A 6,000-nucleotide genomic window follows, 5' to 3' on the forward strand; every position below is an offset into this window, starting at 1 on the left:
AATACAGCTAGCGTGTTAGTAGTTTCGTGTTGACGTAGTAGGTACAACAAAACAGTATTGGTGAAAACTGTCTTCTCCTCGTTCACTTCCCGCCACTGAGAACTGATTCGTTTGGTGCGCGATAAGCGGTGTATAGACGAGTCGCTGCATTCGGAGTTTTGGGTACGGCTTGTTAATACAGCAGTCGCACTCCGCACGAAAGGTTTGCGAGCACTTACGGAGCTGTAACGCTAGTGGATGTCAACATGACTTACTGCGCGTTGCATTAGCAGCTGTTACAGTGTGTACGCTCGTACAGAACGTTTGGTGCGGCTTGCAGTCTGCATGTGTTCGAGTTAGGGGTGTGCTGATATTCGAAACTTTCGTTTCGAACAAGTAATCGAATGTTCACTATTCGGGAATTCGAATAGTTTTTGAATAATTCAAATCACCAACTCTGCGACAAATTCCATCCCGGCGGCCATATCAGACACATAGCAAAAGAACTTAGGTAGCTTTTCCAGCTAAACCGCCATCATTCATACTCGCCAGTGAGTCCTGAGTTTGCGAACAAACTGCTTGTTTTCTCCTAATGCCCCATCGAGCTTTTTATAAACAACGCGTGACAACGTGCAGTGTCTATTAACACGATGTGAATATCGATGCTGAGAATATTCGAATACTTATCAAATCCGAATACTGCGCAGAATTATTGGAGGCTTTTCATATAAGAAAGAGTCTGCTTGCTTTAGTGACATCTATCGTGTTGTTTTCTTCTGAAATGTGCTTTTTCGAAAGGCAGCTTTCGTAACTCGATGCATATTTGGATGAATATATTTTCACACTTTTTTGATCGATGCCTTGCGTATTTGTTGCATGCCATGCACCTAGAATATATTGATGGCAGTGCGGTTGCTTGAATGGTATCTTATTTTTATTCACAAATCTCGCGGCATCTATTCGTGGAATATCGCGTGAGGAGGATGATTGAATAATTAAGAACATATGCTTATAATCCTTGATGGAGGTGATCGGTTACCCCGAAGTGTTTTTATTTCTGATGAATCAGAGCGGTGCTAATAAATTACCCGTAAATGCCATCAAGATGATGGTATTGCATAGGGGAGTCGCATAGCACCAGCGTGAAATAGTCCAGCTTTCATATAAACAAATAAAGCCACATAACAACGGAGTGAAGACGCAGAAAGAAACACGTATCGGGAAAATTCACGCTGGGTGAACAATACAAAAAAGAAAAGGGTTAAAGGAGCTATGTCAAAAGAAACGTCTGGTTTTATGAATGCGTAGTATAAATTCTTGAAATTGAGTTGTAGATGGTTTGGGCATTGACGCCATCGTGTTGCGTAGACAAGAAACGTGAAAGCACGACAGACGCGTATTGCGCCGAGCGACAACTAAGATAATCCAGTGGTCACCGTCAAAAAGTATATACGCGCGATAATAGTGGTGCACTGACGTCCTCGTGGCCTCCGTGTTTGGGTATCTCGCATGGTGAGAAGCTGCGCCCGCGACGTCACGTGAAACTATATCAGCGTCGGACAGAAGCGTGTGGTCTACAGTCTCCGTCACACTTAACCCGAACGATTAAGGCAACTATCTAGCGGCTTGACTTGTACGAATGAATTGGCGATTCGTGTTGACTCCCGACGCGTCGCACTGCAAGGCACGAAACCATTCCCTGTCACGATGTTGACATGCAGCCTGAGCGGCATAAAATGACACCGATTCGTCGTGCCTCATTGCGTTGTATTCGCTGTCGAGTCGACCATTGGAAGGACCTTTTGCAGACTTGTTAACGAACGTTGCGACCTCCGCGGTCTTCTTAGAGGACGAAGGCGAAAGCTGCTGGCATTTTCGCATCGAAAGCATATACACGCGCCGTCGTTCATTATTCCCACAAGTTGACCTTTCCGCTGCGCGATTTTATCCACCAGACTCTCTCTCTCTCTCCGCCTTCTTCTTCCCTTTCGTTTTCTAATGATAAAAGGGCAATGGAACGACACGGGTTTCCCGGAAAGTCGTGAGGCGTGTCAGCTGGATGTCGCCACTGAAATGCCTGGCGGAAGTAGAAGAAAACTTGAGACGGCGAAGGTCGACCGAAATGAAGAAAGTAGGAAAGAGGGAACAATATGGTGGGTGTAGTATCGACAGAATCGGGTCAAAGAAGCCCTTGCGATAGCGGGGTGTGCATTCTCACAGGCCGACTGAAGCGTTGGTTTATATTTTGTTTACGCTTTTAACTCTTTGTGACCGAAGAATCGATGTCGCTGTTGACGACGCGGGCTTGCGTTCTCTTGGAAGTTCTACTTTGTCGGGACGAATCTTGCAAGTTTTGTTTTTTGTTTTTAGAGCCTCCTTTTGCATCTCTCTTTCGTATAGGGCATGTTGTTGTGCACTTCGCATGTCACTCTGATTAGTGTGCTTTACAATGATACAGTTGACATGGTGTTTACCGTTAATTAATAGGTTGCTTTGAGGAATCCTGTGCGTTGGCTTTGAATTTCAAACTCTGCAACCTTTGCATTCGATCTGAGTACGATATTCAGCGCTGAGCAGCGAATTGCATGCTTCGGTAACGTCTTTGCTATAGCGGGTCACACAGCATGACGCGATCGAGAAAAGGCTGCCGAAACAGTCACGCATTTTAGCTCGTGGCACCTGCCACATTCGTCTCTTGAGCAAAGCGGGGTTTTCAATGAGGAGTGTCGGTCTTCCATGTATGACGCAATGCCACGTGACGCACTGGCCTTGAAGAATGTCTTAAGCTTCCCGATCAAAGTTACCCGCCTCTGGGTTTTTCATCAAATTTTTCTTCACCAACCGTGACCCCAAACGCTTCCCTTTTGCCAACTTGTGTTGGTTTGTGGGGAATACGTTATCAGAATGGAATGATCACCTCATCAATCTGCGTTGAGAACTCACGCCTGCAACAATGTACCACTCCTCTAAGTAACGCCTCAATGACATTAATAGCATATTCAGCAAATAAATAATTAAATAAATACTGTTTCACAATAGCTTGGTGCTGGAGTAGAAGTAAGTGCAAGGCTTGCCCTGGCGGCCGAAACTGAGGATGCATAGAAAACATGCGAAGCCATTTCTGTGTGATCGTGCTGCTGATTGGTCGGCTCCTGCTGGGGCTTCCAGTCCCAGTCTCGCATTCTATTGTGAAATAGACCACAGCTGTTTCTCGGTCACTGCTGGATACCCGCAGATGAGCCGCATTCTCCGACTCGATGCCGTGTCATTTAATTTTACTTCGATCTCTAGGCAGGACCTGTCCTGTCGGAGTCTCGCTTAAGCCGCGTTTCGCATCTCAATGATGTGAACGATAGGGTCGGCGTGCCGGCGATGCCGTAGACATGTGTCTCAACATCCGGGAGATTCGCCTCACGTCTCGAACGGGTTCTCTCTCGTTTTCCTTTTGCTCATGGAATAGGCAATCTGCTGACCGCGTTGTTTACGAACGTCCCGTGTTGTTTGCGCGGTGCATTTAAAGGAGTACAAATCGCGATGTTTTATCGCTTTTTCGTGCGCGCTAAAGGAGGGCCCACATCCTTTGAACCCCATTAGTAGTAGTGGGAAGCGGCAGAACACCCCCTTAAGGCCTGGCGGATTGGTCTATTTGGCGATCTACCGCAGTGCCTGTGTCTACAGTGGTCAGTACCAAAGAGGCAAATGCGTCGTGACGTCATCATACACCGCCTATAGCTCTGTTTCCGTGACCGCTGCGGCTGCCACGCGTGAGCACAGCCAACAGAAACGCGCACAGCGCTTGCTGTTTATTTTTGCATGAGCGATATCGTCATACCGTGAGTCACAACGGCAGCAAGTTTTATGTCGTGACGCCACGACAATGTCGATGACGCAAGGTCGGCCATTTGAAACCAACTTTAGCGACAAATTAAAATATCCCGTAAGTGTTCCCCAATCTTGGCACTTTCTAATTGTCGTCATTTTACGTGCGCAAAGCATGCGATGGCATTTATGCAACCTGGAAAACCTGTGTCACGGCTCCTTTCTGTCGCTCCGTTGTCTTGTTTTCTTCTTGGGGTGTGGTTGTAATCCAGCCCCTCGGATCCCATTGTTCGTCTCACTCACTGTTGTCAAGGCACTCTGTGGCCTCCTTGTGGCACCGATTTCTGGTCACCGCCATCTCGAATCGGGCTGCTCACATCCCAGATCCATCCGATTTGTCGCTATTTGGTTTTGTCCTCGCGCTGTTATGCTTTGAATCAGGCGGAAACAACTATAGTCCGATCTGTGCGTGATGTACCGTTCCATTTCAAACGATGTTGAGATTCTCCGGAGGTGTTTATCCGCTGCGGTCATGCCTAATATTCGCAGTTGTTGCCAGTACTGTTGATGGGACTAGATGGGCCGTTCTGTGTCTTATGCTCCTTCGCACTTTGAACAGCCTTTCATTTTGGTGCCCGTATGTTTCGGTAACACGTGTCTCTCATATTAAGTTTTCGCCTTACCCCACTCTTTCGTTGTATTTCACCAAGTTATTTGAACCACAGAACGACAAAAAAAAAAAAAAAAGAATGGTCGGTCGCTTTTCCTATTTCTGCTTATTCGTTTTGTATATAAACTTCTTTTTTTTTTTTTTTTTTTCCTATTTCGCGTTGCGGACTGTACGAATGAGAAACGCTTGTTTGTCGCGGGATAATCGAGAGCAAACGGGGATAGCGGATATTCTAGTTGACATTAAAAAACTTAATTATGGGGTTTTACGTTCCAAAACCACCATCTGATTATGAGGCACGCCGTGGTGGGGGACTCCGGATTAATATGGCCCACCAGGGGTTCTTTAACATGCACCTAAATCTGTGTACACGGGTGTTTTCTGCATTTCGCCCCTATCGAAGTGCGGCCGCCGTGGCCGGGATTCTATCGCGCGACCTCGTGCTTAGCAACCCAACACCACCACTGAGCAACCACGGTGGCTAAGTTGACATTAAGAGAGAGAGAGAGAGAGAGAAACGGAGCTGGGCAGGCCATGTAATGCGTAGGGTAGCTAACCGGTGGACCATTAGAGTTACAGAATGGGTGCCCAGGGAAGAAAAGCGTAGTGGAGGATGGCAGAAAACTACAGGATAGGTGATGAAATGGGGTTGGAATCAGCTATTCCAAGACAGGGGCAATTGGAGATCGCAGGGAGAGGCCTTCATCTTGCAGTGGACATAATAGTGGGCTGATGATGATGATGAATTACGGGTAATTAACCTCCTCTGAAAAGGCTGCAAGAAGATGGGTTTGATGGTCTCGTAAGTCCCAGCGCTGTATTACGTAATCATGGTATACAGCGTGCGACCGTTACACTAAACACGCTCGCTTAAAATCGGAGCCTTCAACAACAAGAATGTATGCCGTCAGCGTAAATTGGGACATATCTTAGGCGTGAGCACATCCAAAGTGCGATGTGGCTGCGCATCTGAACCATGTCGCAGTGCCAAAATTCCGCGTTGGAGATTCAGTCAAGCGTATACGTCCGAAGCGCTGGCGAACGCGAAGACTCGTTGTATAGCTGACTCCACGTGGCTTGATTCCCTTGCAAAAGAGAATCATGCAGAACCGCGACTCGACTCACGAGCAGTTGTGTGGCAGAGCACATGTGTGGATTCATCGTTCACGTTCAAGGTCACGGCTCGGTGAAAGCCACATCGGCATCGACACCAACTGCATCTCGTCTGGCGGCATGTGTGAGTGCGCCCGTAACGGGATCCGGGTCTGTGCGCATTGCTGCAACTTTCGCTGTGAATGGCTCAAGCGTCTGCTGTGTATGTTGTACGGGTGCATGGAGTGCTCAGGAGTCACATTTGCTGCTCTTCGCATTTTTTTATTATTATTCGTTATCTCTCCGGTACCCGCGCCCCACACATTTACGCAGTTTGACGTGCCTCACCTATACTCGCTATGTTAGTGTGTTCTACTGTGATAGCTGTTACAGGGCTCAGCAGCGCACGACTTGCAAACCTTAATGTTGGCGATGTTCTC

This window comes from Dermacentor silvarum, chromosome 7 (genome assembly GCF_013339745.2).
Source record: "Dermacentor silvarum isolate Dsil-2018 chromosome 7, BIME_Dsil_1.4, whole genome shotgun sequence".
NCBI classification, from domain to species: Eukaryota; Metazoa; Arthropoda; class Arachnida; order Ixodida; family Ixodidae; genus Dermacentor; species Dermacentor silvarum.